Source organism: Alligator mississippiensis, chromosome 3, assembly GCF_030867095.1.
Source record: "Alligator mississippiensis isolate rAllMis1 chromosome 3, rAllMis1, whole genome shotgun sequence".
NCBI classification, from domain to species: Eukaryota; Metazoa; Chordata; order Crocodylia; family Alligatoridae; genus Alligator; species Alligator mississippiensis.
In genome coordinates, this window is record NC_081826.1 from 4,014,328 (window position 1) to 4,037,250 (window position 22,923).

Consider the following 22,923-nt stretch of genomic DNA (forward strand, 5'->3'; position numbering starts at 1 on the left):
AATAATTGAGAGATGGTAGAAAGCAAGAACATTTTTATTGACGATGCCTATATTATGTGCAGGTAAACAGGGCCCAGAGGTGGGAAATGTATGTTTGTGGTGAATCCTGAATCCTAACATAATGTTTTATAAATCAGTGCATGCTTCTGAAACATTTCTATCATGGTATTCCCTTGGAGACCTCCCCCTGGTTCTGTGCTGTTTTGCTAGGTGCTGGACCCATGAATGATACATGCCACGAAGAGTGGACCGTGTAAAAAAGTGGCTCTCAACCTTTTTTAGACTTCGGGAACCCCTTGTTAGACTCAAGGCAGCCAGCATTCGACTCAAAGACTCCCTTGGAAAATGCCAGCTCTTAATTTTCCCTTTTTTTTGTTTGTTTTACTATTAAAACACTAATAATAATAGAGTAATCCTTCTGCTGCAAAGAACTGGGGAAGTCCACAGCAGGTTGAAATGCTTTTGAAACTGTAGACTCCTATTTAAATCCCCGAGTTTATTTTGTGTAGGTGTTTCTTGTGATAATATTTGCCCATGTTGCTAATATTGCAGAGCTAATATTGTGCAGCACCCTGCAGTACCCTTCAAAGGATCCGGCAACACCCCAGGGTGCCCTGACATCCCGGTTGACAGTCATTGCTCTTGAAGACAAGCAGTAGCAAGCGGACGAGACAAGCCAATGGGTCCGACAGAGCGGTGGGGATGCTATAACTAGGAAATGCAGCAGCATGTGCGCCGCGGTCGGTAGCAATGAACTCCACCTGCCTCATCACTAGCATGTATCAGTTTACCGTGATGCTGGGTTCATCGATGCAACCCCATAAACAACAGATTGAAAGAAAAGAGTAGAGGGAGGCAGGGATAGAGAAGCCGAACTGGCAGCCTGTTCTGTTTTTGGCACATCAAAACACCGGCGCTTGCCCAACAATTTTTGGCTGAATCGATGCTGACATATGCTGGAGTCGGACGCTGTGCTAACTGTGACTGTCTGTCATCTGGCACGAGTCACGGCTGGCTCCTCCCCAGGAAATCCTCTCGGGAGACTGCTGTGATCAGCAAAGCCAAGGATGGGAATTTCCGGGTCGGAGGGGACGGGCAGATTTTAAGGAAGGCGAACGAAGGAAGTATTCAGTCCAATGAAGGGGAAGCAATATAAAAGTAGTAGAAACACTTCATCCCAACAGTGGCTCACACCTGATGGACAAAAGGCCACTGAAAGTGGACTTCATCCCCCTGCCTTGCCCTCCAAGGTGACCTTCAGAGGCAACAGGTCCCCAGTATCATCATGTGTAGTAAAGTAACTAGAAATGGGTGAGATGGCACTAGCCTTGGGCACCAATTTAGAGAGGACATAAGAATAGTGGCCATCACAGCTGGCCTGGCCACTGCCTCTGCCACCAGTGCCAAAATTATGTCTCTGCATGACCACATCGGCATCCTTAATATGTTCGGCTTCACTGCCCTCCACAATGGTGCTACCATCCCGTGTTGCAGAGTGGACGCACCAGGAGACAAAGGGTCCTGCCTCCGATCAAACAGGGCGTCCATGCCAGCACTGCCCACCTTCATCCCCAAGACCTGGCACCATCCTCTCTCTCTCACTGGGCAGAGTGGTGGATGTGCAGAAAGAAGACAAGGATGGGCACCCTGACTCTGCATGCAGAGCAACTTAAGCCATACCTTTCTAAAGCCCATGCTGGCATCATCATGCCCTTCCTGCAACACACGTAACATGCCTGGAGCATGCAAGAAACGTGAGGCAAGCCTCAAAGGTATGTTGGCCAATATACGATACTCCCACTGCCTGGTGCCATCTGTAAGTGGGTGGGCAATAGTGACTAAGAAAGGTGTTGCTGGAGCTAACGTGCAACCACGGGTGACAAGCATATGGTGTCAGACGCCAACCAGAAGAGGCGATGCCAACACACCAAGGAGTTCCCATTGGGTAGCTTGCCCGTGTACGGATGGCTTTGTGCAGAAATAACCAGCTGGCACTCAGGATCCTGCCAAGTCTCAGGCACTCTGGATTCCTTTTAAGGCATTATTTTTGTCTTGCAGCCTCTTGCTCTCCCAGGGAGGTTCAAATCAATGAGACATTTATAATCTCCCTCTCGCCTCCCAGTCCTTCCCAGCATCACAGCTCAGCAGACCAGCGACCCAGGTGTCTAATTGCCTGGATATATCTCGATCGATCTCTCTCACACACTCCTTCCCGCTGCTGTCACCGGCGGTGGGAAAGACCTAGAGATGCCATGCGGGGTTCGAACATGCTGTAAACAATGAGTCAAGTGAGAGAAGTCATGACCCTGCCTGGGTTGGATGAAGCTTATATAACCCTCTCATGGTTTTGCAAGGCAAACAGACCATAGGAAGCATGGCTGGAAGAAACAACAAGCCCAGCTTGAGAATAACTCTTTGTTTTAAATTTATCATTGAGTTCAAAAGCGGCATGCTGCTAGGGGAGCCCTATGGATTTTCTGGGTGTTTGTACAGCAACAAGCACTATGAAAGTCTTGGTCCTTTGCTCGGGGTCATACCAACAGCCACTTTGGGGTCAGAAAGGACTTTTACCGCCCAGTGAGATCAACAGGAACTATGAGGGTTTTGCCTTCCTCTGTAGCAGCAGGAACAGTCCCCTTCCTTGGATCTCTTCAATTTTAACAAACTCCTTCCTGTCGGGGCAGTGGCAGGACATTAATGTTCCCCTGCTTCCCCCTCTGCTTTACCTGGGGCTAGTTAAAGGCTGTTAAAGGCTGTTTGACATGTAGCTGGATTGTCCTCAGGGGTAGCAAAGCAATGGTCTCAAGAAGCAATGGTCTCAAGTTGCAGCAAGGGAAGTTGAGGTTAGATATTAGGGAAAACTTTCTTATGAGATGGGTAGTAAAACATGGGAACAGGTTATATAGAGAGGTGGTGCAATCTCCATCTTTGGAGGTTTTAAACCCTGCCCTTGGCTGGGATGATGTAGTTGGGGCTGGTCCTGATTTGAGCAGGGGGTTGGACTAGATGTGACCTCTTGAGGTCCCTTCCCGGGCAAATTTTCTATGGTCCTGAGTCTATGATACTAATTTTTATTTATTTTTCCTTCAATCTTAAACTGAATAATCTAGACTGTGGCCTCTCTATCCTCAGAGGTTTATAAGACCCAGCTAGACAAAGCTCTGGCTGGGATGATGTAGTTGGGGCTGGTCCTGCTTGGAGCAGGGGGTTGGACTAGATGTGAGGTCCCTTCACACCCTCATTTTCTATGATTCTGTGTTTTGGGCATTGTGCCTAATTGTATATCTTTCCCAAAGTTTTTAAGAAGAGGCTAGACAAACCCTTGTCTGGACTGCTTTAGACAGGGATAATGCTACCTTGAGCAGGGGACTGCACTAGATGTGACCCCATGAGACCCTTGCTTTTCTGTATCCCCCACTCATTTACTAAACTAGCCCTTATGCTCAGACACCTTGCAGAAGTGAACCTGCTCAAGGAAAATTCGCTCTACAAGGAGTTTGTCCTGTGCTGCTGGTCAAAAGAAACTTCAGGCCTGGGTGATGGAGGCAGGTATGGCTGAGGGACCCCCCAGAATAGTCCTGCAAAGCTCTGGTGCTTCAGGTACCCCACAGGGCTTCCCCCGCCTGCCGCGGCTAGGAAGGAGATGTCTCGCTCTTAGTGGGATGTCCTTGTTCTCTCCCTGTTGTCTCTAGAAGTCTACAAATCTCAGACACCTACACACATCAATGTGCACACACATGCATGACACCACCCCACGCGATCCAGCTAGTTGCAAACACAGGATGTTGGGGAGGGAAAGAGCTGGGGGAGCTCTCTTTAGTCTACCCGCAGAGCAAGGGGGAGCTTTGGGGAGGGGGTTGCTTTCTGCTTCCAGTCCGCTTCTCTAACCCCTGTTCATACCTGCAAGGGACTGAAATTAGCCCTAATTAATGACATACATAAGAGGTCCCTTTACAGCACATGCAGTGGGTGAGTGGAAAGCAATTGAGCTCCCCAATCACTCAGGTCTCTTTTCTCCCCAGTTGCTACCATGGTTCTCTGGGGCAGAATTGAAACTTAGGGCCCTGACCGGGGAGGCAGGAGGTCCATCCCCAGCTCTGGCCCTGTCCTGCTGGGTGACCATGGGCAAATCGTGTCCATCCATCTCCCCTCCCATTCTTGGTCTGTCTTGACCCGCAAGACTGTAAGTTCGTCTGGACCAGGGGTGTCTTGCGATGCGTGTCTGTACAGCAACCAGTGTTGATCTGAGGCACGTGGAGTGTTTTCTCAGGTGATATCTGGTTGCTGTCCCTTTCGATGTGCAGGCAGCTGGGGTCTTGGACAAGAGAGTCCAAGAGGGTCTTGATGTATTTTGGAAAGCCAACGCTAGCAAACTGTCTTCTAGTCTCCAAAGGCTGCACCGAAGAAATAACTCAAATCTGGAAGAAAAAAAAAGGCTCTGAGAGATTGATTGTACTTGGACAGTGCCGCAAGCTGGTCTGATGAACGGTCAGTGCAACTTAGTGAAGCTTGCCCTTGACAGGTAGACACACAGCCCATTATTTATGCTCCCCTCGGTCTTCTCCCAGGGCTGGGTCTCACACCTGGTCCTGCTTCTTCCCCCTCACTGTCAAAATGTTCATCACGACTTGTTTCTTCTGCAAAGTTTATGCACCTACACTTTGCTTCTTGTTATCTCTGTCTCATTAGTGAGTTCTTACTTTTTACATCCGTCCTCTAGCTTCTCAGCTGCTGTTTTCATATTCCCTTCTTTGAGTCAGTGGCTTTTGGCTCATTAGAGTGTTTTTATTTTATGTTTTTCAATTTCTTTTAGGATCATCCAGCAGCCATGAGGCCTCTTTTTCCCGTACGGCTTTTTGGTCCTGTCGCTTCCTATACGGTAGCATAACCAGGACTCCTACACCCAGTGCAAAGGGGCTCTTCTTGCCATGCTACCATGGAAACCTGTAATTTAACAAGCTAGAAATTCATTCCCCATGCCCAGGACCGTATAACATGCAATCCTTTGTCTATGCCTGTATAGTCAACTTGCCATGTGCTATAGGATGCCCTCTGCCCTTCTTTGGGTGGGTGCAGAAGTACGCTAATTGGCACTGCTGAGTGACTTGGGCTAATTGGCTTCCTCCAGGCAAGCTAGCCACCCCACCTGGGTGCAGTTATGAGCTTGCTATGCAAGAGTCAAGCAGCCTAGAGCAAGGCTGGGGTTGGGATGTCAGTCATTGAGAGTCTAGATGTGAGAACAGATTTAGCTGAACTGCCCGGCCCAGAGGGCAAACACCAGAGATAGCTCCGCACCGCTTTTGATGACCCCAGTGAGGAGACTGCTGTCCGTATCCGAATACAGGTCCCCACTGGACACCATCACAGAAAGATTTGTCCAACCACATGCAGCTCTTCTTTCCTGGCTGCTGGGCTGAGATGCATTGCATCGTGCTAATGAGCTTGTTGTTATGCAGAGAGAGGCTTCTTGTCATCAGGTGACATCACCCTTTATGGATGATTTTCTTGGAAAAATGGATTTTGGTGAATGGCATGGAGGATTTGAGGGCTCTAGGCTTGATTGAATCAAAAATGCTTGTTGAAGGGTCTCCAGAGTCTGCTTGAAATGCAGGCAGCAGGCAGGGGACACTGAGGCACAGACCCAAACAATATCTGGGGTTTATAATCACTGAAAAGCAATGCTGGTAGAAGCTCTGCCATGCCAGTGATGATCTTCCCCACCGTGCACGTCCACCTGGGCAGCAGCTGGAGGATTTAGGTCCCGCAGGATCATGAGATTGGAAGGGACCTAGAGCTCCTCTTGTCCATTCCCCCGGTGCAAAGGAAGGATGTGCGGTTCCTAACCCGTCCCAGACAGAAACCCATCCAGCCTCTGCTTGGGGATCTCCAAAGAAAGGGATCCCACAGCTTCGCCTACAGCTTGTTCGACTGTCCTGCAGTTGATCTCATTCTGCTTTGCTGCATTGCAAACTCGTGTCCTGCCCACAGTGGCAAGGGAGAAGAGCTGTCAGCCTTTCAGGCATTTGCCAGCTGCTATTGTGTGCCTCCTTCACCTCCTTTTCTCCAAACTAAACCTACCTTGCTCTTCCCTCATACACCCACCTTCCATCATGCTTGTTGCTTGCTTCTGGACCTCCAGTTTCTCCACGCCCTTCCGAAAATGCAGAGCTCAGACCTGCACATGCTACTCCAGCGGAGAGCTAACCAGCACCTTGTAGAGAGCAGAGCCTCCTCGATTAAGATATACATGCCTGGCAATGGTGCTGGGATGCCTATGCCACACCCATCTCTCCCAAATAGCCTCCCCTTTGGGAAATGCAGCCGTTTGTATAGTGCTGGGTGGAAGAGGCACAACGTATCAGCTCGATTTGCATGATTATGGGCCCTGCTCCTCAGCACTGGATGGCATGTGAATAAGACCCAAGCAAGCCACCAGCTCTGAAATTTGTGGCTGGATTTTAATGGGAACACACATGTCCTCCAAGCTACACATTTGGAGAGTGTAGACTAGTCTGTGTAACAGTGGCCTCCGATTCAGGAATTGAAGGCTTCTAGTCTTTGCTCTGCCACCGACCTACTGCCTGGCCTTGGGCACCTCTCTTTCTTTCTCTGTCCTCTTCCCATGCTCTCTCTAGATCATCTCGGAGCTATTTGGGGCAGGGACAGAGTTTGGCTGTGTGCCTGTAGAGCACCTAGCTCAACTGTGCCCCAACTTGAGGATTTCCATGCAGGATCTCTGAGCTCCAGTCATCACAAGGATGATAAAGAGGTCAGAAGGCAAACATATAAGGAAAGAGCAAGGTAGGTTTTGTTTGGAGCTTTCTAAAATACCTCCAGGTATTTGCTACTGCACTAATAATACAAGGGAAGATGGATAGAAATGTCTGTGCAGTTGTCTGGGTTTTCCTTGCCATCGGATTAAGGTTTCTTTCCCATGATGCATTGTGTGGTTGCTGATGTACAGCAGCATCCTCATGTTCACCAAAGACCATGCAAGTGTCTTCCACCAACAGCAAGTCCTACAGGAACTGGTGAATGGTGACCAGGGCAAGTGCTAGTGAGTCCCAGAAGTTCCTAGTCATGGAGATACATCACAGCAGTGATTGTATGATGGTCGTTTTGCACTGGGAACTGCGACGGGTGTGCAATTCAGCTGCCACACTCATGATGGAGCAAGCCTATTTAGGAGCCAGTCTGCTTCTCCATAATGGGAAGGGGCTAGAAAAGCAGCCCTAACCATAGTCTATCTCACCTCACCTGATATCCTTGTATCGCAGGACTGCGATGACAACAACTGCAGTGATGAAAACGAGGAAAAAATGGCAGGTTTTGTCTACGCAAGACAAGTGTTTATCCATCATGCCCCAATTCCCAGTTTCATGGGTCTATTCTAGACTGCAGCCACTTCTGTAAGGGATGCCCCTCAGTTCAGACAAGCACAACCTCAGGGCAGGCCTCACTTAGTCATTTAGCCTCGACTGTGGTCCAGGGGTCCAATGTTGTGAGATGCTCTGTGCTGGGCTGGGGTCATACAAATGCAGGATCTGGGTGTTATGATGAAAAAGATGCTCCAGTTTTATGCTCCAGTGCTATGTTATGCTCCAGTTTTTTGCTCCGGTGCTATGTTATCACTTGGAGACTTGTTCTATCTGCGGATGTCACCACGGCATGGACCTGACCACAGCAAAGCAATGGTCCAGCTGGGATCCCCTTCTTGGACCTCTAATCTACCCTTCCAAAGGAAGACTTGAAGGGTTTCCATTCATTGCAACGCAGCCAACAGTCGTGATTCCTAGCAGCCAAAAATAGGGTGACGTTGGCAGGAGCTGATGCTTGTACTCTCAGCGGAGGGGGTTAGCTAAGGAAGCCAGATGGCTATGGAGCGGCTCCAGCTATTCTCAAACACAGATCTTCCCAACGAGGAGAGCCCCTGTGCCAAGTGCTTGTACAGCTCGTGGTCTCGTGACACCTAGTGGACAAGTTCGTAATTCCTATGGATTTTAATTTAAGGGGAGAGAACTTTGCTGAAGTTGCAGCAAAGTAAGTTTAGATGGGATGTCCACACAAACATCCTCACAATTAGACTGGGGAGGCACTGGAATAGGCACCTAGAGACACTGTGGACTCTCCATCACTGGAAGGGTTCAAGAAGAGGTTGCATTGATGCCTATATTTTACTATGGAGTTTTCCCATGCTTTGGGGCTTTGCTAGTTGCCCCTGCCCTCCTTTCTGCTCCATGTGTCAGGGTGCTTTTCAAAAGCACTGGGTGCTGGCTACAGCCCAGGCTGGGGATTTTGATGCTCCTGCTAGGACCAAAGCAGGAGGGTCTTGCCCCTCCACTCAGGGTCAAACCGATCACCATGTTTGGGGTCCAGAAGGAATTTTCCCCATGGTCATGTTGGTGTGGACAGGGGAGGTTTTTACTGTCCTCTGTAGCAGGGGGCAGGGGACCTCTTGACCTTATATTGACAACCTTTTATAAAAGTAAGACATTGGCTGCTGTGGTTCCCCTGCTTTACCTACGGCAAGTTTGAGTATTGGGTTTGTGTCGTGTCAGGGTTGACGGTAGTTTTACTAAGAGGCTAGATTATGGATTTGTCTGGGATGGTTTGGATAGGGCCAAACCTACCTCAAGCAGCAGGTTAGACTACACGACCTCCGGAGATCCCTTCCAGCCCAACTTCTCTGTGATTCAACTTCGGGACAATCGGGATGCGATGCCAAGTACGTCTCTCCCATGAGGGCTCTTGGCTGCCCAAAGGGATGTGCCCTCGCCAGGTTAGTCCAGGTGGTGACCTGTAATGTGAGGTCAATCGAGGGCAATTTGGAAAAGGGTGGGTGGAAAATCAACTCCCCCAACGGCAGTATTCAGTCCCAGGTGTCGTGCCATCACTGACTCACACTTGCTGTACTTATGAATACAAGACTGAGGAAGATCCTTCCCTGGCCTGACTCTGCATGGCACCAAGCTGTTATTCTCAGAGGACAGATGTTTTACTGCAGGGAGCAGAGAAACCACAAGCACAGCAGATCCCTCCTTCCCTGGAGTCAAAGTTTTGAAGGAGGTAGCTTTGCTATTGTGCTAAGCCAGTGCTTCTCGACCTTTTTAGAGTCATGTCCCCTTGTTAGACTCATGGCACCTCTTGGAACATGCCAGCTCTTCCCTGGGCACGTCTACACATGCACATTTACTGCGCAGTAACTGAAAATACTGTGCAGTACGGGCACGCGTCTGCACATGCATGCCTGTACTGTGCAGTAAATACAGCAACTTATGCCGACTTGAGCATAAGTTTGATACCTGCATCACATGGGTATCAAATTTATGCCTGATTGGCTGCTGCACAGTAATGCACATGTAGATGCTTTACTGCACAGTAACACTGTGTGTGCAGACTGACTCGGGGCTAACCCAAATCAGTTCACACACAGCATTAATGCACTTTAATGCCTCCACATGTAGACACCAATCTATTCTCATTTAATGCGCAGTAAATTTAAGATGGCATAAATGCATGTGTAGACATGCCCCCTTTTCACTCATGTTTTAACCCTGGAAATAAAATAGAGAAAGTCTCCTGTTACAACGAGTTCAACAAGCCCACCACAGGCAGGGCAGAGTAGCTTTGACACTCTGGATTCCTGTTTGGAAATCTCTGGGTTTCTCTTGTGACTTGTGCCTGTGTTTGCACACCTTGCAAAGGGAGTAGTGCATAGCGCCTGTAAAAGGATCTCACGGCACCCCTGGGTGCTGCAACCTCCTGGCTGAAAATCACTGTGCTAAGCACTATACACGCACATCATAAGCAGCAAAGATCTTGTAGTTTAAATAGACAAAGGTGGGAAGAGAAATGGAGGCAGAGAAGGAAAATGACTGAGCCAAACTTAAGCAGCAGATGGACAGCAAAGCAAGGAATCAAAGCAAGCTGGTTCAGTCCCAGCCTGAACCCTTCCCGTTGCTTTGCACACTTCATCTTCCCCAAACGTCTAGGAAGGAGGGGACTCTCTCAGAAGCAGTACACGGCTTCGACACGGAGCCAAACCAGGCCTGTTACATCCATACCAAAGCACCGACATTTCCAATAGCCAAGGTGTTCAGCGGCATGCTTTATACAGACCACGTTCAACAAGATCATCCCATCAGCCCTTTGCACCAGGCTGATGGGAAAGCACAGGACCCGGGTAGGACTCCACCTGATCAGCAAGCACGCGGGGAGAGAGCTGAACCTCAGTGCCGCGGCACAGCTACGAGCCAATCTAATGAGATGTTAACAAGGTTCCCTGGCAGACCTCGGCAGGGTCTGTCACGGGAAATTATGCAGCAGCAGAAAACAAGCATTGGGAAGCCTGGGATTTCTTGATGGGATTAAAGCTGTCTGCATCGGGGAACAAAAGAGACAGAAACTTTGCGCTGCAAAAGCAACACTCCTATGGGGTACGGGGCAGCTCTGTTTCAGTAAAGAAGGATTAGCTATTGCCTAGGGCAATTTTGGGACAAGTGCAAGGAGTTATATTGGGGTCTGTTGAGTAGGGGCATGGAGCCAGTGTAAATCAACATGGCTTCATCAGTGCCAGTGGAGTTACGCTGGTCTTGGAGGCAAAGGAGGGAATGCAGAGCCGGGATTAAATGGATCCTGACTCAGGCTGTTGTGCTGGTTTGTGCCTGACCTGCCTGTGCCTCAAGACCCCTTCTGTGAAATACGGATGGCGTCTTGAGTCGTCCAAGAGCTTGGGGAGTGCCCCTCCTGGGCTGCAGCATTCAAGCCCCGCCACCCTGGACTCAGGTGTCCTTAAGCTTCCCGTGCACCACTGCTTTCCCTTTCCTCGGCCTCTCTCATCCATCCCTGGGTACCAACTCCTGCCTTTCATCTCTTCACAGCCCTGGGACCTCTCAGATGAGCCCCCCAGGACTCCCATGTCTACTGTTGACTCCCATCAGACCCCCTGCTTACAGCCACCCTTCCCCGGTGCTCCAGTCCTGCGGGAACTCCGAATTTATACTCCATCCTTAGAGAAAAGTAAGTGAAAGCACACAGACATGCAAGCTTTCCAGTGGGTCCCCGAGGGAGCGCAACACAGGTGGATCTCAAGACAAAGCAGTGAAATGCCTGTACGTGTGCCCCCTCCTCTTTTTCCTCACCGCCTCTCTTCCCCCATCTTTCCCTGGCCTCCTTGTCCCTGTGACTCCTTCCTAATTTGGGACTATGGGCTTTAAAGACCCAGCCTCAGCATCCAACCTCTTTGCTTTCCTCTTTAAGGACCCTCCAATCTCCACCCCCCGTAAAGAGACTGGAAAATAACTAGTTTTGTTGAGAGGGAATTATCATAGGCTCATAGAAAATTCAGGTTGGAAGGGAACCCATCTGGTCCACCCCCCTGCTCCAAGCAGGACCAGCCCCCACTACATCATCCCAGACAAGGCTTTGAGCTGGGCCTTAAAAGTCTCCAAGGATGGACATAACACCACTTCTCTGGGTAACCTGTTCCAGTGTATTACTACCCTCCTAGGGAGAAAGTTTTTTCCTAATATCCAACCTCAACTTCCCTTGCTGCAGCTTGAGCCCATTACTGCTTGTCCTGTATCTGCCCCCACTGAGACCAGCCCAGCTCCATCCTCTTTGCAGCCCCCCTGCAGGGAGGTGAAGGCTGCTATTCAATCTCCCTCGGTCTTCTCTTCTGCAGACTAAATCAGCCCAATTCCCTCAGCCTCTCCTCACCAGTCCTGTCCCCCAGCCCCACAACCATCTTCATCACCCTCCGCTGGACTCTCTCCAATGTGTCCACATCCTTTCTGTAGTGGAGGGCCCACAGCCGGACACCGGACAACAGATAACTCATTCATTAGAGACAAGATCTATTCCACAGCTGAGAGTCTTTAACAATTGACCTATTCACACCTGGACATATCGGCACCACTTCCCCTGTCTCCTTGGCACGAGGAAGGTGAGGTTGCCAGGCGGGCAGCATTCGAAGAGGCACACGGGGACCCACAAGCAGCCCATCGGGACTGTGCCTCCTCTCACATATCCAGCATTTGTTTCCAGGGATGGGTTTGCTGGTCAGTGGTTTGGGTGTGACAGAGAGTCAATGCCGGTCCAGGTCGCTATGCTCCAGGAGCATGGCTCTTTCCACTCAGCCAACCTCAAAGCGGACAGGTGCGCCGATGTGAATACAGGTCCATACAGGATTTGTGCTCCGGTCCCAAATTTCCTTGAGCTAAAAGCTGTGGCTCGCACCCTGCTCATTCACTTGAAAGCATTCTCCATTCCTTCTTTGCCTTTTAAATCACTCCCTCGCTCAGCTTCAGGCAAGGGGTTAGGAAATCTAATTTGGGTGTTTCCACGGACCTTAATTACCAGGCGCTCCACTTCAGGCCCCAATACCCTCGCTCGGAGGAGTCTCCGCAGCTCGACGCGCTGCCATTCAGCTCCTCGGAGGGCTGTTAATTATGGAGCCTATTCAACTATACCTGCATGTAATGAGCTCAGGAGTTCAGAGCATCTCCCCTAGGGAACAGGGTGGAGACAGTTCATGTGAAGTGGATACTAAATTTAGATAAGGCGTATTCACGCCTAGTTGTGGCATGGTTTAGATGAGAAGCAAGGGACAGGAAGGCCCTGGCCTTACTCCAACTTTCCTGCTCCGCCAAGCGGTGTGGGCTCTGGGCTTGGGGTTTTATTTTAAAGAGAGGGCATGCTTGTTGGCTCATGGGGGCATAAAGATTGTAAAGCCCATTGCTGTTGAGAAGGATGCAGGCTCAGGTCAGAGAGATGTAACTCAAAGCTTTTGGGACCTGCCTGACTCGGGTCTATGCCAGAGCTTAGCTAAGGAAGGATGGTATCTGTACCAAAAACCAGGGGAAACATCAGGTCTTGGGGCCCGTTGTTCCTCCCCTAGGTGAGACAGATATTGTGGGCAGGAATTGCTAACAGTCAAGTGGGACTTGTTGGGGAAAAGCAAGATGCAGAGCCCTGGATGAGCTCCTCATCCCCTCCCAATGCCCTCCTGCCATCTCTCCAGCTACCCTCCATCCCTGGAGAGCCAGAGAAGAGCCAGGTCCCTTAAGACACCATGTGTATGGGCTTAATTGAGTTCTCCGTGCCAGTTCAAGGAAGCTTTGATGCCTACACGAGGCTCCTCCATGGCTTTATCTCAAAGGGGCTGCACTGTGCCAAGAACAAACTTGGAGATGCAACATCTGTTTCTCAAGCTTTGCCTGTACACCCAGAAGCAAAATCCTTCCTCTCCAGGGCATCAACGCAGCTCTGCAGGTTGGAGACTCTGTCCATGCCCTCTCTCATCTCTCACACACATGGGTAGCAAGGAAGGAGTAGGTCTATGGAGGTGGCATTTCCCGGCAGACTGATCCACCTCTTATACGGTGGCTCTGCAAGAGTGACAGGGGGTCCCTTATGCTGATTTTCTCCTCTGCGCAGTGGCATATGCCAGGATGGGATTTGGCCCACAGTATGCTTTGGCTTAACTCCTGAAGCAAGTTGCCTGCTATGGGCTGATCCATGCATTCCTGTTTCTGAAACACCACAGCTTCAGGACTAAGTTGTATCCCTGCCTTGGTCAAACCCCTAGAAGATGCCCCTAAAGCCACTTTGAACTTCGCCTGCAGGACCTGGCCCAAAACTTCGTTGAGTTTTTCCACTAGTCAGAATTTTATCATAAAATAATAGAAAACAAGGGTTGAAGGGACCTCAGGAGGTCACATCTAGTCCAACCCCCTGCTCAAAGAAGGACCAGTCCCAACTGCATCATCCCAGACAAGGCTTTGTCTAGTTGGGTTTTGAAAACCTCCAAGTATGGAGAGTCCACCACCTCTCTGGGTAACCTGATCCAGTGCTTTACTACCCTCCTAGTGAGAGAGTTTTTCATAGATGTTTGTTTGGGTTGGAAAGGACCTCAGCAGATCATCGAGTCCAACCCCTGCCCTGGGCAGGAACGAGCACTGGGGTCAGACAACCCCAGCCAGGTGCATGTCCAGCCTCCTCTTGAAGACCCCCAAGGAGGGGAGAGCACCACCTCCCTTGGGAGCCCATTCCAGATTTTGGCAACCCTTATCATAAAGAAGTTCTTCCTGACGTCTAACCTAAGTCTTCTCTCCGTCAGCTCATGGCCATTGTCCCTAGTACCCCAAGGGGTGTCCTGGTAAACACAGCATCTCCTATTCCTTGCTGTCCCCCCCCCCAATGAATTTATGTGGCCACAAGATCCCTTCTCAGCCTTCTCTTGTGGAGGATTAAGAGATCCAGGTCCCTCAAGCTCTCCTCGTAGGGGTTTGCCTGCAGGCCCCCAACCATACAAGTGGCCTTCTCTGGACCCTCTCGAGGTTGTTCATTTCCCTCTTGAAGTGTGGCATCCAAAACTGGACGCAGTACCCCAACTGGGGCCTGAGCAATGCCACATAGAGGGGAAGTATCACCTTCCTGGACCTGCTCGTCATCCACCTGCTAATGCATGTTAAAGTGCAGTTAGCTTTACTGATCACTTCATCCCATTGTCGACCCATGTTCATCTTGGAGTCCATTATGACTCCGAGATCCCTTTCTGCTGCTGTGCTGCTGAGAAGGTCGTCCCCAAGCCTGTAAGCGTATTGGTGATTCTTTCTCCCCAGGTGCAGCACCGTGCACTTGTCCTTGTTGAACTGCATCCTGTTCTGTTCCGCCCACTTTTCCAACCTGTCCAGATCCTCCTGGATTTGTTCCTTACCCTTTAGTAAGGGTCAGTGGCCTAACAAGTGAGGCCCAGTGGCCTAATGGATAAGGCATCAGACTCTAGAGCTGGGGACTATGGGTTTAAATCCCACCTTGGTTAAACAGCTACTTTCTTTTCAAGAGGAGGCTTGAAAATCACCTGGCTGGGGTCATCTGACCTCAGTCCTCTTTCCTACCAGGGGCAGGGGGTCGGACACGATGATCCATTGTGGTCCCTTCCAAATCTATAATCTATGAACTCATGCTGGTTGCTCTTCAGCATTATTTTTCCTGTTGGACTCCCACAAATGTGATCCTTAATAATTTTTTCAAAGGTTTTCCCATGGATAGAGGTGAGATTATAGTTACCCAGATACTCCTCCCCTTCTTGAAAATAGAGATCACATTGGCCCTTTTCCAGTCCTCCGGGACATGACCCAAATGCCACAAGCATTCAAACAGCCAGGCCAGCGGCTCTGCTATGACACCGACCAATTTCTTCAGCACCTGTGGATGCTGACTCAAACACATCCAGCCACTTCAAGTGTCTGTTCACCAACTCAGTACTAACAATTGGTGCACTGGTGTCCCTTTTGTGCCTGCCTATGATCCAATTGAGAAATTTGTCCTGATCTGTGTTCAGGAATACAGAAGCAAAAAACTCATTGAAGAGTTCAGCCTTGTCCCCACTATCCATCACTAATTGCCCTAGTTTGTCTTGTAGGGGTCCTATGCTACCCTGCACCTTCTTTTTACTCCCTATATACCTGAAGAAGGACTTTCTGTTGTGTTTAATTTTTGTTGCCAACCTAAGTTCCATTTCTGCTTTCACCTTTCTACTAGGGCTGTGCAAAGTTTCTGTAGCTGATTCAATTCGGAGGAGATTCGGCCCAATTCGGCTGCTGAATCTCTGAATCCATATCAAATCAGGAGACCAATTAAAAGGTCTGAATTGAATTGGAAACCTCCAAATCAATTTTGAAAAGATTCAGCACTGCTTCAGAGATTTGGCCATAGACTAAACAGGCAGCAGCTCCCACCACATTGGATACAGCTGCCTCCAGATGGTGTGTTTGTTGTAGTAGGCAGTGGGCAGGGGAAAGGGGTATGTGGGAAAGGGCAGATCAACACCCCCACAGCGAGGGAGGATTGGGGCTGGGGGTAGGACAAGCTAACTAGCTGGGGAGGGGGGCACAGGACTCGGGGTGGGGCGCACAGGGGGTGGCAGGATGTGGGTGAGGCAGTGGTAGGAGTAGGGGATATGCCCTGCTGCCGCTTGCCCAGCTGGGGCAGGGGTGAGGTGAGATGCAGGCGCGGGTCACTCCAGGAGGAAGGGGGCAAGCAGCAGCAGGGCATAGCCTCCAATCCCAGCACTGCTGTACCCGCATCCCATGCCCCCCACCCTGGCTGGGCAAGCAGGTCAAGCAGGTATACTCTGCCTTGGTACCTACCCCCTGCTTCCACAGCCTATATGCCTCTTTTTTGCCCCTAGGCTTTTCTGGATTTGCCTGTTTGGCCAAGAGGGTTTCTTGGCCCCTTTGCCCCTTTTCCTGAGCAATGGGGTTGTCTCCTGTGCCCGTAGGATCGCTCACTTTAGAAACGACCACCCTTTCTGGATTCCCATCTCACCAATGCTCCTGTTTCTCAGTGCCTCGCTAACTAATTTCCTGAATACACTGACGTCAGTCTTTCTGAAGTCTAGCACTTCTGCCCTATTGGTTATCTTTCCCACCCTACACCCAATTCAATCAATTGATGGTCATGGTCCCCTAGGCTACCTTGTGTCTGTAAATCCCCCATCAAGTCATCCGCTGTAAGGTGTTTCCCCTAGTGGGACCAAATATCTAATATCTAATTCCTTAATACCTAACCTCAACTCCCCTTGCTGCAAGGTGAACCCGTTACTCCTTGTCCTGCCATCTGCCCCCACTGACAACAGCCCAGCTCCATCCTCTTTGCAACCCCCCCGTAGGGAGTTGAAGGCTGCTATTAACATCCCTCCCCACCCCCACCCCCCCACCCCGGTCATCTTCTCTTCTCTAGACTAAATCCAACCCACTGGATTGTTGTGATGTTTATTTGACCTGCAGAGGAGGAGGAGGTTGGACTGGAGCTCTGGAAGTGATTGTAAGAGGTCATTGTATCAGGTGGAAATGCAAGTGTGGACTGAACATCCCTTCTTTTTTAGGACTCTAAAGTATCATGTGAGCTGGGAAGACCAAGAGAACTCCAAGATGATGGAGGAGAAAATTTGCCTAGTGCTTAGTACCCTACACTGGGGCTTAGGGTGTCCATTCCACAGATTTCCTGACATCCATAAGACTGACTCACCTCCATCTGCAAAATAAGGATCATAGTGCACCCCTACCCCACAATGTAAATACATTAAAGGTTGTGATGCTGTCAGATCCAACAGAAAGACCCTAAGACGGAGGATCTCCACCTTTTTTCACTGACAGCCACCCTCTGGAAAATGCCAGCTCTTCAGCTCTTCCCTTGCACTTGTTTCTTGACTACAGAAAAATAATAGAATAATTCTACCATCGCAAACAACTCAGAAAGAACATGACAGGGCAGAACGTATGTGACACCCTGGGGCGTGTGTACACATGTAATTAATGCCGTTTGACTTTACTGCACTATACATTTACTGTGCAGAAAAGTAATTTACTGCACAGTAAGTGCCTGCACGTGCAGACAGTGATGATTCTCTGAGCAGTAAATTAGTCTACTGAGGGGTGAGGGGTCATGTAGACATGGCCTGTGAGCTGCTATCTGAAATCTCTGGGTTTATCTTGTGAATTATGTGTAGATGTTTGTACACCTAATGCTGATAAGATCATATGGCACCTTTCAGGAGTTGGTGGGTGATAGAGTTATTTTTCCAATTTCAGAATTTGGACCAAACTTGCAATTCCTGAATTTAAAAACATGGGACTATCCTGCAGATATTTTTTTATTATTATTTTTTATTTCCATGATAGAATTTGGACCAGCTCCAAAGCAAACTGAAATGTTTCAAATATCACAGGCTGGATTTTAGAAATGATTAAAATGGGATGTTTTTTACAGAGTCATCCTTCAAAAACATCCCATTTTAATCATTTCTAAAATTCAGGAATTTGAAGCTTGCTCACAGCAGCTCTAGGAGCTGGACCACTGTGACCCGAGTGTCCCAGAGGGGAAGAACAGCCAGGTGCCATTTCAGGGCGCTTGTATACAGCGTGTAATATTTAGATACACATTATGAAATGGCACGAAAAATCACCGTTCCGCTAAGTTAATCACGTGTGCAGATACACATTGACGTCTTTTATCATGGTAGTTTTCAATTTATCGTGGCAAGTTAGACCACCTCCGGCATGTTTTAGTTTTACCATGGCCAAATGTCGCTACTGGCATCCTATTATAGACCGTGCTCAACCAGCTTCCTGCTGAGACACCTTTGCTGTGTAAAAAGGCACGCATATTCAAAGTGCTACAAGTGTCTTAGATTTAATTTGCTACAAGGAAAAAGGGAATGGTTTCTTTCTAGGGAATCTCCATAGGTGCCATTTCCATTCCCATACCAAAGACTCTCTGTTATTCTGTAAGCCTTTTGCAATAACACAAGGACTCTTTCAAGAATTGCCCCTATGCATTTAAAGAAAAGATGTTAATTCAAGCTACCCCTGAGCACGGTCTATAATAGGATGCCGATAGCACCACTGTGATGACACCTGGCTGTTTTCCCCTTCTGAGATGCTGTGTGAGCAGCGGTCCAGCTTCAAGAGCTGCTGTGAGTTTTGGGCTGACAGATTTTCAGGCACTGCCCCTGTAGGCACTCTCAAAATGTGGGTCTGCCATGCAGGAGGCCTTTGTAGGAGCTGAGACCCCTGTGTCTGGCCAACTACCCTTGGGTTTAGCATCAACTTCTCTGAAGCTTCCCTGTACCCTTGCCCAGAATCCCAACAAAACCTTCTAGTTTCCAGATGAAGTAGTCAGATGTATAGGATAGAGGTGAGCAAAGAGATGCATGCAGATGCAGAAGGCTTTGCACAGGTTTTCTGAACGCAACGTTGCTCTTGACTTATGAGACATGGTGCAAGAGAGTTCAGGTCATTAGAAAGCAGTAAACAGGCCCTCGCGGGAGCTTGCCTTTCCTTTTGCAGTCTGTGAGAGTCCATCGGAGTACCAGTAAATGGGATTCGCCTTCTCTGACCTTGAGCAGTCAGTCCTGCCACTAAACCAGGCCCCTCCTGTTATGAAAGTTAGTCCAGGTCTTTCCTTTCTGAGTCTCTTCTTTTTTTGCTCCGTTTCTGAGACCTACTTTAAATTCCTCTTTCGTCACCTGGTTTCTTTCCCCAAATTGTGGAAGCTACTCACTGCTCCGAATTGCTGCTTTTTGCATAGATATTTTGAGCATGCTGGATCTCTCCTCAGTGCGCCCCTTTAATGCACCCATTGTATTGGATGGGTAGAGCTATCCGAATGCTCCTAAATCTCCCTCCATTTACTCACCCAATCCAGACATGGCTACATGATTATCTCCCTCTCTACGTATGTATGCACTGAATGAACATGCATATGCACACAGACACGTGCACATGCACATGCTAGTTGCTTCATCTGATCACTCCTTCCCTCACTCCCTGCCTCTGAAAAGGCATTAACTCCTTAAAACCAAGTAAGAAGCAGCACAAGATTAAAGAGCTAAGTTCACCAAAACACCCTATAGGTCCAATGTAGGAAGGTCCACTATAGGTACACTTACTGATTAGGTAAAATATTTCTGTTTAATGGTCCATGCAAGTGAAAGCAGTGCTACCTCACTATTATAATATATATGTATATATGATATTATAATTGCATATTATAATTGCACTCTAATTGTTGCAAGCATAATCATGATTTTTGGAATCGCAGCAGCAGTTACAGCCCACGGCTACGATCAAATCTCCTTCAGCTTGACACATCCGCAGTGAGAGGGGCCCCTCAAAATCTTACCGTGTTTCTACCCGTGTTTAATACATGGCTTTTTCACAGGTGAGCCGACTGATAGCACTTCTCCTCCAGAGGCACTTCTCTGTCTCCGCTGCAACTCGACCAAGCCATGGTGAGTGTTTAATAGAGTTCAAGCTGCCAGCATGCTTGAAAATCCTGCTCCTGAGTTGTGAAATGCCGCGGGAATGCAAACAAGTAGAGGCGCTCAGAGCAAGCCACGTTTCCTCATCACTTCCCATGCAGCCCAGCCCTGAGCTGCTGCTTTAGTGTCTTCTAACCTCCAGAGGCACAGCTCTGGGAGAAGATATAGACCTTGTGCTTGATACAATGGGCCATATTTGTCCTGCAGTGACTCTTGGCTCACTTGTGATATGCTTCAAAGGGGATGCATTGCATCTCCGCAGCACTGGATGGTTGGAGAGCCACATACCGGCTCCCCTCTCCATGTTCCCCATAAATGACAAAGGATACCTAGGCCACTGAGTCTCATCCAGGGTGCCACAACACCCTGGGGTGCTTTGAGATCCGCTCAAGGGTGCCACACAATATTAGCACTATTAGGCACACCAACATGATTTGCAAGATGAACCCAGAGCTTTCAAACAGGAGTCCCGTAGGGTTTAAAAAAAACATCCAGACCGGCTGTGCTCTTTCTGAGCTCTTTGCAATGGGAGAATTGCTTTACTGTGGGTCTGTAATAAAAAAAAATAAATAAATGAAAACAGAAAAATGGTGTTTTCCAAGAGCTGCCTTGAGTTTACGGAGGGGTGCCTTGCATCTAGAAAGGTTGAGAGCCACTGCCCTAGATGTTGCATGCTACAGGACTGGATGCCAATGGTGCGCTGTGGAGGACTCACCCACAGACCCACAGTTGCCTCGGGTTGTAATGCAAGTGATCATCATGCCTTTCTCTAGCACCTACACGCGTGACGGGTAAGAGCAGGGGTGGGCAATTATTTGGGGAGTTCGGGTGAGGTGTCCCGGGCCTGGTCAGCACCCCTACCCCTTGCACCTGCAACAGTTCACCAAACCTCTGCCCTGTGCTTGGCAAGGCTGCAGGCAGGTGGGGAGCGGCATCCAGCAGCAGGGCAGGTGGGCAGTGCTGGGCTGGGATCATGGCATGGCTCATCCTCCCACATTGCCGCCCGTGGGGTCCAACCCTGTGTTATGGGTGTCTGTGACCTCCGCGCTGTCCTTATGGAAGATGAGGCAGGGTGGCATTGCTACGCCAGGCACATCCCGTCAGCCTTGACTGCAAGCTGCCGCTGTTATTTATTGCAGGGGGCTGCGGCAATCCGGGGGACGGATGGGATTAACACCGATGTCCATGGCTGACAGTAAAATTTAAGACTCCGCCATGTTTTATTTATGGTGTGTGCCCAGATGCCACGCATAGAAATCATTTGTTTAATAAACAGCATAAATAAGCAATTCTCCACATGCCGCGCTTCTAGCAGCCAGGGCCACCCGCTGAGTGACAGCCTGCGATGTCGCAGGGATGCGGGGCCCTTATTTATGGGTAAGCCGGACCAGCTCACACCTGTCCAGCTGTGTCTGCCAGCTTCTCCTGCCAGGTAAAAGGCAGGGGAAGATAGCACCTAAGATGTACAGTGCTAAGGAAACTCTCCTTGGAGATGGGGGACCCGGGCATCTCTTTGTACCTTCTGTGAAATGGGTCCAATAGCACTTTCCTGCCAGACTGTGAGGAGAAATGCTTTGAAACCTGGCAGGACCTCAGCTACTGCCATGGCAGGGACTAGCTAAAAACCATAGGTAAAGGCTTCATAAGCGCTGGTGTTGCATGCAAGACAAAAGTGCTTTAACCACTTCTCTCCTCAGGCCTGAAGGTCTCCCAGCAATGGGCTGCTGGAAATGAGCCTCTCATCCCTCTATGGGGCACTGTTTCTCCAGCAAGAAAGAAGTGGGTGATGCCAGAGCTGTTCGATAAAGCACATAAACTCCTGCTTTTCCAGAAAGCGCTACAGCTGTCGCTTTGTGCCGTCGTTCCCGGAGCTGCCACTAACGAGCGCCTGTTGTAATTTGTGACAGTCGTGCACGGCCGCACCGAGCCTGGAATGCTAAAGGCTTGCTAATGCTGGGAAAGCCGGAGCCGAGAGCCGGCAGATGTACCTGCGCGGGAGCCAGATGTGCGGGAGGGCAGAGCAGCAGAGAGGGAGGGATGAAAAGGCAGATGCAGGGGGAGGATGAGGGAGCTCTGGAGCCTCCTACGTTTTATCACTTTGCAGATTCAGGAAGCTTTTGACTGGAGATTTGAGGGACAGGGCTGCCTGGACTCGGCCTGGGATGACCTCCCCATGTATGTGCTGCACTCCTATTTGAGAGGTGGGAAGCATCCCTCCAGAGAGAGGGGGCATTAAACTGGGCCCCAGTATTTAGCTGGGGTATATATGCAGGGTGAGGCCTTGCCATGTTTTAACTATGAAAGCTGGGATTGACTGAGGACCGTGTCTTGTCCCTTCATTGCAGTCACCTCCGTTTTGGAGCCAGTTGTGTGCCCGAGGTCTTATCAACCCAAGCAACTTGGGGCTTTTCAATGGAAATCACCTTGCAGGACAGGCGATCCGTGTCAGGCTGCAGGATTTCATATCCATGCAACCCTCTCGCATGAGATGGGGATGTAGCAAGCAAGGCTGAAGCTGAGAATCTGCCATGATCCCATATGAGTGTATATCAAACTTCTGAATTTATATGAAGTTCGATGTATACTCATCTGCCATGCTCCTATATGAGTATATATCAAACTTCTGACTTTACATACCATGTGGCAAAGATCCCTGAAGTTTGCAATCAGTGGAAAGACTCCAGTTGATTTCAGAGGGCATTGGATCAGTCTCTTGGGCATCGGTCCTTGAGCTAGAAGCTACTGGCTTGATTTTTTTTTTTTAACTTAGTTATGTAGGTGCCAGATAAGGACACTAGGAGACTTTTCAAGATATATTTCAATCAACGCCGCCACAACTAATAGAGTCAACCGTGTGTCTGCTCTCCATTGTCACTGCTGGAAGTTGAAGCTGGATGAAAAATGGGCCGTGACTTCATTGAGATCATTTCCATTTTGCAAGGATCAACATGGACCCATGTCCTGTTCTGTCCCGGTGTTTGAAGGCATATTATCAGAATCACATTTGAGAGATTCCTTGACAGGTTTTCTTTCCTGAAAAACCACAATTGATTCATGCAAACTGGCAGGACATTGATATTAGTAGCTTGATAACA